General features: G+C 36.8%; 1 long non-coding RNA gene across 6 annotated transcripts in view; it reads right to left on the reverse strand.

Annotated features, from left to right (window-relative positions):
• Positions 1-13,948, reverse strand: part of LOC132372087 (uncharacterized) — a 102,303-nt gene that overhangs the window by 87,129 nt on the left and 1,226 nt on the right. The window lies entirely within an intron of this gene.

The raw sequence follows: 13,948 nt of genomic DNA on the forward strand, positions 1-13,948 counted from the left end.
AAGGACTAAATTCCACACATTTGTCCCTTCAGACATGAATTTATTAGGCAGGAGGTGTTAAAATACAGCCATCTTAAAAAGATTTCTTCCCATCTCACCCCACAATTCTTTATGTTATGCATACATTCTTAAATGCAATCGTGTTGTCTTTTGCTTTTCAGGTTAAAGAATCCCATAGCTAATGACATGACTACTTTGGTTTCCAATCTGAGGCAAATCTGTGCTTTAATTTGAAGGAAAAAAAAAAGTAAAGAAATTCAATTAAGTGAGATATACACACTACTATATATAAAATAGGTAATAAGGACCTAGTGTATAGCACAGGGAACTCTACTCAGTACTCTGTAATGACCTATGTGGGAAAAGAATCTAAAAAAGAGTGGATGTATGTATATGTACAACTGATTCACTTTGCTGTACAGCAGAAACTAACAAACACTGTAAATCAACTATACTCCAATAAAAATTAATTAAAAAACAAAATCAATGAAGTGAGGGTAAGATAAGGAGTAACTATGACTCTTAAGATAGCCAAATGCCTCATCATTAAGTAGTGATGCCTATGAATACAACCCCCACTGCCCCTAGCTAGTATCCATGGAAACACTGCCAAGGCAATTAGCTTGGCAGAATCAGCAGGCAAAGACCTGGTTGAGCTTAATTTTGATCTAGAGTAAGTTACATTTTACATTTTCTATTCCTGGTTAACCTTCTGGATAATATGGTGACATAGTGGGAGTTCCTTAAGACTAAAACATTTGTTAGTCTTCTCAGAAACAATCTCCCTCTCCCTCACACATACACAATGTTTACTACCAGCTTGATGAAAGAATGAATTCTTGGTATACTATTTACTATATTTTCATATGTACCTCCATATGCTGTATTATGGATTTGCTGAAGTAATTTGTAGTTCTTTATATTTCGCATTTATAAATAATTTAAAAGTCAAAAGAATGTTTATCAATCTAACATATAAGATCAAAAAACCTGACTTTGTTAATAAACACATTGGTATCTCAGACTGAAGGCTCAGTAACCAAGGGACAGGTGTGTTAAACTGATAAATCAAATGATTTTTTTTTTTTTTAATGAAGAAAAGACACATGATTAACTCTTTGGCCAGTAGTTTCCTCCAAGAAGGTTAATTATATAGGAAGTCTAATTATATGCATAAAGTTGCCTGGTGAACATGATACCAAAACATGTGAATTATATGATGAGAATATTTATCGGTATTGGGACTGGATTTTTTATGTTGAAGTGGGTGGGTCCTTAAAGTCCTAGCTCATGACATCTAAATTCCTTAAGATCTACTACTCTTACGTTTCTAATATTAAATGAAAGGATGCTTCTTTCTACTCTGAGTTGCACTTCTGGGATTTAAAGTTACTGGTTTCACCTTGAAGGGAAAACAGTAACCTTGGTTAAAAGATCACATTGTCTAAACATCTTAGAATAATCAGCTGTAAAAGTAGGATGAAATGTCACTGGGCTTCCCTGGTGGCGCAGTGGTTGAGAATGTGCCTGCCAATGCAGGGGACACGGGTTCGAGCCCTGGTCTGGGAAGATCCCACATGCCGCGGAGCAACTAAGCCCGTGAGCCACAATTACTGAGCCTGCGCATCTGGAGCCTGTGCTCCGCAACAAGAGAGGCCGCGACAGTGAGAGGCCCGCGCACCGCGATGAAGAGTGGCCTCCGCTTGCTGCAACTGGAGAAAGCCCTTGCACAGAAACGAAGACCCAACACAGCCATAAATAAGTAAATGAATAAATAAAATTAAAAAAAAAAAGTAGGATGAAATGTCACTGTTTAAAATAACAGATGATAGCTCCTCCTCGTTTAAAATGCTCCTATATATTAAGAGGGGAGGAGTACAGAAATAAGGCTTCTTTTTCACAAAAAAAACCTAAACACTCATTAAAAAGACAGACTGATTCCCAGGCTAACAAGACTTGACCCTTATCGGCTACAGAAAAAAAGGGTCAGTCCATCAGAATATTCTGAATTTCTTAGAGAACAATTTACGTTGCTGTTCTGATGAAATCTCCAAGAAGAAATGAAGGAAATGGTTCATGCCAATAGTACATCCAAGCTTCTCAGGTTGGAGACGTCTACTAGTACAGCAACACTCACCAAAAAAGAAATGGGAAAAACAAAACTGTCCTGGCACTGTAACTTTAAATAAACATTTTAGTGAAATGCTTCATTCCATGTATCTAAGTGTTTATCAAAGTAGCAATTTGCATGAAAAGTACCTGAGGATGAGGTCTGTGAAAAATGCAGATTCCTGGGTCACTAAGGAGTTCAGCATATGATTCTTAATGAATTGCTACATTCTTAAGAAAATTATGAATGATACGTAACATCTTGTTTGGGGGAACTCTGGGTGGAGCCCTGGAATGTATAGTTAACAAGCTTCCCAGATAATTATGGTAGTCAAACTGGCTTGGGAACTACCGACCTGCAGCAGTTCAACATGCCTGTAGTAGGGAAACTAATTTTTAAAAGTGGATTTTTTTTTTTTTTTTAAAAAGGCTTTGTAGCCACGACTATAACCCTGGGCGTTAAGAATTTGCCTTCAATGAAAAATCAATTAAGTTGTTAGAAATGCAAGACCAACTAAGTTCTGCCTTGAGAATTAAATGTGTGATATTTCTACCAGTTCTTTATGTAGTACTTTCAACTAACACTTTGGAAAAGAAATGTTGGTGCCTGTGTAACAGAACATATCAACTTATTTTATGTTACAAATCTTAGGAGTGATTTTTAACTTAGTGCCAAACCTGCCTGAAGAATATAAAATTGCTTGTGTTGTGGAAGGGATTGGTTAGTGCATTAATGGATTCAGCTTTATAAAAATGGGCATCAACATCATCTGTTGATTACATGTAAACTATTAAGAATTTAGACTAAGTATCTTTCTGTGCAGAGATGAACATGTGTTTTTACTATGCCATTTTGGGATGTTAGTCCCTAGGCTTGTTGCTGCATATTGGTAAGCATCTATGATCTCCATCCGTATCTGTGGGACCATAGCTATTCCTTTGAATGAGCTACCAGAATCTAGCCCTGAACTTCCATCCTGTTAATAGGGTTGCTGAACTGTTTAGAAAAGTTAGCAGTGGGAAGGTTCTCTTCTCTAATGTAATTAAGTTAAAGTACCTGTACAGTTATTTTTTTATTATTATTATCATGGTTTGGAAAGGCAGATTAAACCTGAAAAATAAGAACTTATAACCAAACACCAGAGGATGGATAGGAATTTTCAATTTTCTCAACACAATTTAACATTTTTTTTTGAGAGGAGGCTTTTATCTGCAATGGACAGAGAAAAGTACTAGGATATGCTTCACTTGGGATTGTTAGTCTTTCAAAGACTAATTGATGTTCAATTATTTTCTTTTTTTGCCCCCCTAGAATAGAGTGGCTTTGCTCTTGGGCACAAATCATTACCAATTTTAGGTTTCCTAACTTTTAACTACAAAAATACATCTCTAACCCTCTTTCCTTCTCTTCACAAAGTTCAAGAGCTATTACTATTCTGCAGACTCATACTCACCCCAGAACAAGAAGAGACCTAATTAATTAAAACATTTATTTGAGCACTTACTATGTCCTGGGAATTAATGCAGGCTGTATGCATTTATCTGAGAGATAATGCAAAGTAAACACTGCCCTTCAGGGGCTCACATTCTAGCAGGGTGAGGAGATTCTAAATAATTTGGGTTGGCCCAAAAGTTCATTCAGGTTTTTCGTAAGACGTTACGGAAAAACCCAAACAAACTTTTTGGCCAACCAATAGAACAAACTGCTATAACAGAACTGAGTAAAAGGTACATGGAATTATAAATAACAATAGACTTCTTGGAAGAGCACCAGAGAAAGCTTCAAAGAGGAAAAACATTTGAACTGAAGGATGCATTCACAAGGGGCAGAGTAGGGGGATTCCATGAAAAGGTAATAACAAAAAGAAAGGAGGTCTGAGAGAGCAAGGTAAGTTTAAGGAACTGAAAGCAGTAATGTGGGTCGAAGCAAAAGGAGCAGCAACTGGATCTCTGATTGGAAAAAAAGGCAGGAGACAACAAATAAGAGGGCCTTCCTTTATGCCAGTCTAAGGAGCATGGACTCCATTAAAAGCATTTCAAGTAAAATCAGATTCACATTTTAGTAAAATCACTTTGAAGGATGACAGATGGATTAGAAGGGGCAAGATTAAAGCAGAGTAAGCTACATCACTGCATAGTTATATATAAAGATTCATTTATTTGGCAAATATTCAGGGCAACTGACTACTCTATGCCAGGCCTGAACTAAAGTAGTGGCAATGGTCATGAAGACAAGGGGGGTCAGACCAAGAAATAAAAACTCAGAATGGACATTACTTAGGAACATAACAGACACAAAGTATTAAAGAACTGAGGATGGTTCCTGGGTTCTGACAAGTTGTAGACCATACTGTTTGCATCCCATTTAAAAAAATAATATCCAAGCATTTTGCCTTTTCATTACAAACTAGAACAACTTAAAAAAAAATGCTTTCTGGTAATACTTGTCTGTTGTAGAAAATCCATCTGTATGCCTACAACCCAGAGAGAACCAGTGAAACCATTGTACTTTACTTTCTTTACCCTCATTTCTATGAAAGCAAACACAATATACAAAAGCCCTACAAATTGTAATCTGTTTTTCATATTTTTGTTACCATTTCTTTGTAGTATGCGATGCCCTGAAATGATTCTTTTTTTTTAAAAATTAATTTATTTATTTATTTTAATTTATTTATTTTTGGCTGTGTTGGGTCTTCGTTTCTGTGCGAGGGCTTTCTCTAGTTGTGGCGAGCGGGGGGCCACTCTTCATCGCGGTGCGCGGGCCTCTCACTATCGCGGCCTCTCTTGTTGCGGAGCACAGGCTCCAGACACGCAGGCTCAGTAGTTGTGGCTCACGGGCCTAGTTGCTCCGTGGCATGTGGGATCCCCCCAGACCAGGGCTCGAACCCGTGTCCCCTGCATTGGCAGGCAGACTCTCAACCACTGCGCCACCAGGGAAGCCCTGAAATGATTCTTTAAAAATAATTTTAATGGCTGTATTCATGGACATATCCTAATTTAAACAGATTCTGTTGAAAATTTATAAGCCTTTTACACATTCATCTAAGACTGACTTGTCACAATTAAAATGAGAGTTGAGATACATGAATGATTCACAAATAACAATCTAAAATGAATTCTGGATAATTTTTCATTATTCCACAGGAAAATGAGAATAAGAACAATGTAGCAGGTTTTTCAAAATAATTTAATTTTTTAAATTATGAGACTATGTCCTTATTTGCTGTTAACACCCGTTTTTTAAAACCAAGGATATGGTGTTGCTGTTTAGAGAACTAAAAATAGTAACTATATTGGTTTCCATATTTATCATTTGATTCATTCAAGAAATCCCAAAGTCTAGGAACCAATGTATTTGATTAGGTCTAAACCCCTTCCAACTATTTCTTTTTAGTTTGCCTCTCCTACATACTGGATTGCTACATTCTACCAAAAAACCCTACAGAATAATTATTTAGCTTTGTTGACTCGTATCTTAGATTATCTATGGACACACATTGTTCGATTTCTCCTAAATCCTTGAAGTCAAAACAATGGCTCTGTATTCCAGGGATATATAGTGTGAGCCTTTCCCACCTTAACCATTCTATATTATAAAGGCTCGTATGAGACACAAGACCTAGATTATGAAGCAGAAGTCCTTGATTTAGAAGGAACAAATCTAACCCGCTTGTTGGGAAGCTATCTAGTTGCTGACTGCTACTAATATATCAGGGAGTTACCCATGCACCTCGACAGACTGTTTATTATGATTAACAATTACCTGGTTCTTATAAGTACCCTTCTTCCCAGTAGCTTAAAGACTTCTGGTACACAATGCCTCTTTGATGCATAGTAACAGAATGAGCAAGCAAGGAAATAAGTTCTGCCAGTGAGAGGGAGAGGCTGCAAGGGAATGAATAATCAAACTCTAAAAAATGAAACTACTTTCAAGTTCATGCTTTAAGTCAAAATAGCCTGTGATGTCAAAACTCTTCCTACTCCCTCAATCTAAAGAGGACCAGTACCCTACACATTTACCTTCACCTGAACATTCTGGGGCCCCAAGTTTTAAGAACTTTGCTGGTCTGGCTGTAATTACTGAGTTCTAAAATACCAAATTTTATGACTGCTATGAAGATATTCTTTTCAATGAGAATTCCTTTCCAAAGAGATTTAAAATGTATATATGAATGCTTAACTGTTCTCTTTCCATCTTCCTAAACCTTACCTCATGACTTGATTTTGTAATCTGGTTCCTTCATTTTACTTTGCTAATTCATATTTCAGAATTATATTTTAATTTTCACACAAATTATAGTTATTTCACAAAAATGCATCGCAAGGAAAAACGATTTGCTTATTTACAAATGGAAAATTTATTCCAAGGGGAACATATGACTTGTTTCACAGTTTTAAAAACGGAAGACATAACCTAATATTGTTTATTACTATTATTTTTGGACTACATGATGGCAAGGGCTGGGGGAGTTTATGCATAGAAAACCAAGCAGCTGCTTCTCTTCCACAAATAAATGATTTTACTAAGCACCTGGTACAGAAAACTTAACCATGTGTTTAAAGAGTTTACCTTAAAAAAGTTACACTTTGAACTAGGCCTCCGATTAAACTCCTCTCAGAATTTAGTCCTTATCCTTGAACATAATTTGATAATGACCATTTGGCTGATAGAAAAAAGGCAGGGATACAAAGAAATAACTATGCCACAGCTACTAAAGTCTCATAATCATGAAATTTTGATTTTCATGACATAAACCTCTACTACTTCCAATGTTTTCTGTTTTGTTTTTAATTTCAGAGAGGCTATTTGGACCTAAAGCTATGATTAGGAAGTAATCTACTACCTAACTGCAATTTAAGGTCAGTTTACTTTGTAGCTTAATATGAGTAACATTTAAGAAAGTCTTAATCTCCCCCTCAATTTAACTATGCTAACCTCTGGTCATCTTTACAGAGGCTGAGTGCTTCAATAATACCAAAGCTTGATTTGTTAGTTAAATAGAACTAATTACTGCCTACAGAGGTAAGAATAACAAATTAAAAACACTTTGATACACATATATTTGAAAAGTATACATTGTTATATATATATATATATATATATAGAAATTGTATAGTTATTAATCAAGAGGGAAGTCTGTAGAGTATAGGGGTGGAAAAAATGGGGAGCCAGTAAGAATGGGAACCAAAAATTAGGTGCCTACTCTATGTTAATGATCACCTAGGAGAGCAAGACACAGGATACATAAAGTACTGAAACAAACCCGAATGACCTATTTAACATAAGCATTGATTAGGTGACTGGATTCATATAAAAATGAAGGAAAAAAGAAAATATCATCAAATTTGATCATACCTAGGAAAATAAAGTACTTAAAACCAAGTGATCTTGATGGATATTAATTTCCTCATTTGTTAAAAGCCTAAATCAAAATTAAGTCTCTTCTATCACTAAAAACTAATTTCTGTAAGACACACCATAAGGCAAAGGTAATGCAAGCTCAGCTGAGTACAACTGCCCCTCCATATCCTTGCCCCACGGATACCAAGGGATGACTGTATAAATGGTATTCATTCCTAGCGTCTTCTGACGTTTAGCTATCTGTGGACATTTACAATTATGACTTTGGTATCTAAAATGTTAGTCTCTAACAAAACAAAACAGTTTTAAGCACAAACTACAAATCAGACCCTTGATATACAAGCAGTATAAGTCAAGCTTTGTTTTTCAAAATGTGCAACTGTTGGAGCCTTGGAGGGCTCATTCTTCAAGGTAGCACAAGAACAACCTTCAGAAACAGCTGTAAGACCAATACAGTACCATATTTGACAATACCTTACGTGCTGAAACGAGGGCTTACACATCACCTAAAAAAACCCTTAAATTCTATCATTTCTTCTGACTGCCAAATGTTCACACATGTTCTAAAAGCCATTAAAAATGCATTTTGAAAAAAAAAAAAAAATGCATTTTGCATGGGCATAATGAATTTAAGATGTACAAACATGAACAAAAATGCTAACCTGAAATTTGAAGCATTTTAATAAAAGTTTTTGGGAGCCTAGCATTTTAATAAGGAAGGAATCAAGATATGTTTCCTGGGAATTCCCTGGCAGTCCAGTGGTTAGGAGTCGGCGCTCTCACTGCCATGGGCCCAGGTTCAATCCCTGGTTGGGGAACCAAGATCCCACAAGCTGCATGGCGCGGCCAAAAAGAAAAAAAAGACGTACTTCCTGATGTAGAAAGAAAATTATAAGTTCTGGCTTTTGCTATATAGGTATAAACACAGGTTGCCTGTGCTACATGGATTCTCAGCATAAAAGTTAAAACGTCAAGACTTGAGTTGACGTTTTAGCAATATCTGGGTGCCAAACCTACTGTGCAACTTAAGCCAGTCATTTCCCTCTTTGATTTGAGACTACTTCCTCAAAATAAAAGAGGAAAAAAAGAAAAAAAAAAAAGAGAATAAATGGCTTGAGCTTCATTGGCAAAAGGACTCTAGATTAAAAAAAAAAAAAAGAAATCTGGTTATAATCCAGCTTCTTTTCCTGTCTCATCTCTCAATGTACTTCATGCAAGACTAGTCAAACGGGTTTCTTATACTTAGAACATGTTTTTTTCTATTCCTGTTCTATGCCTTTGCACATAAAGCCATGCTGACGGCAAATACACTGTGTTTCACTGTCCCCACCCCATCCATTATTGAAATCCACATTTTGCCTCCTAGTTCAAAAATTTGATTTCTTCTACGAAGCACATTACCTGTTAACTGGGGTTCCTGGCTGAATGCTTACAGTACATACCCACATGGCTTAATCCCAAACTAGGTTATAAATTAATAGAGTAGAATTAATAACAAGTAAAATATTTAAGTGAAGAGAACCAGGTGGCAGAAACCAGATTAGAGGGCTAACACCACTGGCAAAATAGGTGTTACATGGGGCGGGGGAAACAAACCCAAAGTTTTGTAACATGATGGTATGGAATCAACCAGAGCATTTTGCATCCATTTATATATCCAACTGAGTTGCTATTATTAACAAAAACACATGCTATCGAGAAATTTTCAGGCACTTAGCATCAAAGCATATTACGTTATTTGTACAAAACTGAGTGCCTATTACATGCCAGGAACTTTGCACTTTAGCTACAAAGACGAGACACTGTCTACCAATATCTCAAAAACTCACAGAAAAGAGGAACATGAACATGACAGTGTGATAGATACAGAATTACCAAAGAAAAGGGAATGTCTCGTTTTCTGGAGATAAAAAGAGCAGCTATGTAGACGGGTCATTTTAACTTTAGTGGTGATCCATGAGGCTCATGAGCAGGAGACAGATGAACGAGCCTGCATATCATAGGGTGTGTTCTAACTTGATCCTCAAATGTGATGAACTAATTGAGTGTTTTAAGCAAAAAAAATTGTTTGGAAAGATGTTTGATTATATAAGTTAACCTAGAAGGGGAGAACAAAAAAATAAATAAATAAACAAAAAAGGGAAACAAAAGAAGTTTAAAAGAAAAAATAGCTCAGTTTTGAATTTGTTTAGTTTGAAGTACCTAAGGGACAGGTAAGATATTTAGTAGTTCCAATTGAATTCAGAGATGATAAATTCTGGAGTCATCAATAGGTAAAGGTGTGGGAATTGATTAATATAACTGGTGAAAAAGTGGCTGGGGTCACAACACTGGGAAATAGCAACAATTAAGAAGCAGAGGAAAGCAACTAATGAAAACAGGAAGGACAGGAGTAGCAACTAGCAAAGGGTATTAGCATATAAACCATGGTATTTTAAAAAGTTATGCTCTAAGGAATCAACTGCTATAGGTTATATAAGACCACCCACACCTGGAGCATATAAGAATACAAGACTTTCACAAAATGTTATAAATGCAAATAATTGCATATAGTCTTTCCTTATTCCGTAAGATAAAACTTACTTAAAAGGCTGTTTGTGGAGAAAGGGAACTAGTTAACTTTTAGACATTTAAAGTCTATAGCTGGCACAAGTGAACCCTTGACCTCTGATGCTATGGGCAGAGTATCTCCTCTCAGCCATCTAATTTTTCAAAGGATTTTTGTAAACTACTGAGTAGTTTATCTTGTCAACCTAACTGAAAAACGTTAACAGCTAAGAATTATGTTCCAGGTATCTTAAATATGGTAGGAATGCAAATTATTTGACTGAAATTAGAGCTGGAGTTCCAATCTGTCCCAGGAACAAAGAAACTGGAGAGGGAAAACCAGAATATAGTTTTAAGTCTAAGACACAAATACTAATATACTTTGGGAGGGATACCTTTAAAAGTAAATACTTTTGAGGATAAAAAATATTAAAGTGACACCAAAAAAAATATTAAAGTGATATAATCTCTAAGAATAAATTGCTACATAATTTAACTTGCTTTCAGTTGTATGAAATACCATTTTCCCTGGGTCCATAACCAATTTATTAGGACCAACACCATATAAAAGATAGTTGTTTATTGAAGGTATATTCTGTACCTCAAAAAGACAACGTTGACCATGGCCTTTTCTGTTTTGTGGCGTGCATACAATAAAGGAGAAACAAAAAAACCCCAAACCCACTTTTCTTTTGTCAGAAATACAAGTGCAAGATAAGCATTGAAGTATGCAGAGTTTATGGCAAACATAAGCACTGAAGGAAAAAATGGCATAAAATACTTTTCTTGGACCACTCCAGAGAATGGTGAGATCTGTAAGTTTTTGCTACTTACTATCTGCTTCATTTAGGCGGAAGCAGAATACTATTAGTTTTTCTAGTTTCCAGGTGAAATCCCGTACTTACAGATGTTTCAAACTTGAACTAAACGTAAACACTCAACAGGGAAGAGACTATGGACCTGATCTTTTTGGATAGCAGAGGGCAGGTAATTTTCAAAATGGTTTTTAGATACTTAGGAACAAACTTATTACCTCTCCTTAAGAAAAATAATCAAGTTGACTCAGGTATCCACACCCTGGAAGGTTTTTTTGACCACCATTTGCAAATATGCATTTTAGGTTTCGTGTTAACACCTTGCCCAAGAAGAACGAGAGATGGCATTTTATTTTTTTCAGAAAGTTAAACTAAGCAGGCTGTAATGCTGTTTAACCATAACATTTTAAGGTATATTTAATGGTTTCAACTCAAACAGTTCTCAGATATAAATCTTTTCATTCTACATTTAAAGGCCACTGAAGTCAGGGGTGGGGTGGGGCAGAGGAAAGTTTTATATAAAAACAAAATCCAGTGAAAGTCACATGTAATTCTGAATTTTTTTTTACTTTGAATTGTTTCAGCAAGTATGTCAAAAGATAGACAGTGACTATTCAAAAATCCCCCCCAAAACTTTAAGAGCAGGCAAAAGGGTTATCAATGTTTATGCCAAAAGCCCATATTTGATTTACTGCAGAGCTTCATTCTACATACAATTTTAATAAGCCCTATTACTGGAATGCCAACCTTATAATACATAAAACACATGTAGTTACTAGTGGCTGGCACGGTGACACATAAATGACAACAGGAAAAGTGACAAAAATACAAGGGCACAACTTATTGGATCCTCTAGTATCAGAGCAAGCAGTACTACATAACTTGATAAACCCCAAATACATCAAGGAACTATAAACCCAAATAATAACTGGTGTTTGTACACTGTTGAAGTTTGTAGGTTAAAATGTCTGCTAGATGTGAGAAACATGGATGTTGAAAAATACTAAGGCCAGTTGTCTTCCCATCCTTTCGCGGGGCAGCACTATGGCTGTCCCATCAGCTGCCTCCCCACCCCATCTCACATGTGAAAGGGGAGGAAACCCTGCCGCTGAGCCTCATCAACCCTCTACCTCTTCTCAAAACTCTCGTGGTCAAAAGACGGGTTTTTTTGTTGTTGTTGATTTTACAGTTTGGAATAAAGTACCAAGCATAATATTTTTATGAGTTCAGGAAGCCTGTGGCCCCTGGTAAACCTAAACATTGCATCTGCAGCTCTGAGATGAAAATTTTGGTGTTTTATTAGAGAACAGACACAAAGAAAATTGTCTAAGGAGAACATACTAATATAATGCAAGAAGACAGACAAAGATAAGAAGTAACTGCTAGTATTTTAAATGCCACAGGAAAGTAAAGAAAAAATAGAGCTCAAGAGGTTCATGGGTTTGGCAATTAGGAACAATGAGGACCCAAGCTACTTAAAAGTACAATACAAAACAAGGATTTGTTTCCATTATCTTGCAATATGGCCTCTTTTCCTTATTAAGGCACAGTGAAGTTAGAACCTTCTGAAAATTGCCTTTAAATCTACTGACTTCATATTTAGTTCCTCTTTTCTAAGCCGTAAGAAAATTGCTATAAGGGTAAGGGAGTCGTTACTTACACATAATAGACCCCTGAAATTATTCAAGAATTCTTATAGGCAAAATGCCCAATTTATATTCACAGAATACACAAAAAAGTTTTGAACTTTAAAATCTTTGTAGTATTTAAAATAAATATTAAAAATTAAATGTTGTTTTCAAACTACCAAGTCTACAACTAAGACTAAAGGAAACAGCGCAACCTTGACTCCAGGTTAACTCATCTTTTCAGGTCCAACAAGCATTTCCTCCAAGCACCAAATATAGGTGTTCAGTCAAAAAGCAAGTCAGGTTTTAGGTGGAGAAGTCTTTGTTGAATAACTCCCAGCTCTCACTCACCACCACCCAAGGAGAGAAGCCCTTTTAAATCTTATCTAGTTCAGTTAATGGCTATTACTTTGGCCAAGTGGGAAGACAAAAACAAAATTAGTCTTTCTTACTGAATCTGCCAATATTGACAATAAGAACTTCTGAGCTGCTGGAGATCTTCACCTACCAAGGTTCCAAATACTAAAATTAAAATTCATACTTATACAAAAGTGATTTATAGAGGTACGCTTTAGTATTTCATACTGGTGCAGGAATCTTAATAATATTTACCAAAAGTGATTATAATTTCATCTTTTATTTTTAAAAACCACAGTAAGAGGGCGACAGAAAAAAGACTAAGAGTATTGAAAACAGCCTTACAACTTCATGTACAACACTGGCAACTTTTATTCTGTATTACTAATCACGTCTAAATTAAAAAAACAAATCCACTGATAAGATTTCACATTCTTGTAGAATATACAAAAAGGGAGGAAACGGGAAGAAAGTAAATACAGACGGAAAAAACAAGTTTGAAGAGGGCCCCTCAAACTTCAGATGATATACTCCTTGGTTTCTTCTTTTAGGTAACTAAAAGTGTTCCCGGGTATTATCACGCCTTTTACACTTATTTCCAAACTTAGGGAATATTTTGCCATTCGGATCTGAGAAACTTTACGTTTTCTCAGAAAATAATCAATACTCCTCGGCGCTGTGGCCCAGGAGCTAGACTCTCCTTTTTACTCACTCCAGTGGCCCTTCGGGACTCACGGTTGATTCCGACTCCCACATTAGGGACCAGCCACCTTACATAAATACACCTCGCAAGGAGAAAGGCAGATAAGAAAATAGGGCGCCAAACCGTCCCCTCCACCAACAGCCGTCACACCCCCTAAGGAGCGTCCCTCCGGGGGTTTTTCCCAGGGAGCCGCAGCTGTTACGCACTATGGGGGAGGAGAAGCGCCCTCAACAGTAAACTCTTCCTCTTCAGGCGGCCGACGCCGACCGCACCACAGTCTCCTCCGCCCCAGCCCTTTCCCCTCCCCCGCCCCAACCTGGGTCTGAGCCAAACCCCACAGGAATGCAGCCCGGTCACATGCGCTGCGGCGGCGGTGGACGTGCCTCTCCCCCCGCGCCCCAAGGAGACCCAGCGCCATCTTGCC

Source organism: Balaenoptera ricei, chromosome 9 (genome assembly GCF_028023285.1).
Source record: "Balaenoptera ricei isolate mBalRic1 chromosome 9, mBalRic1.hap2, whole genome shotgun sequence".
NCBI classification, from domain to species: domain Eukaryota; kingdom Metazoa; phylum Chordata; class Mammalia; order Artiodactyla; family Balaenopteridae; genus Balaenoptera; species Balaenoptera ricei.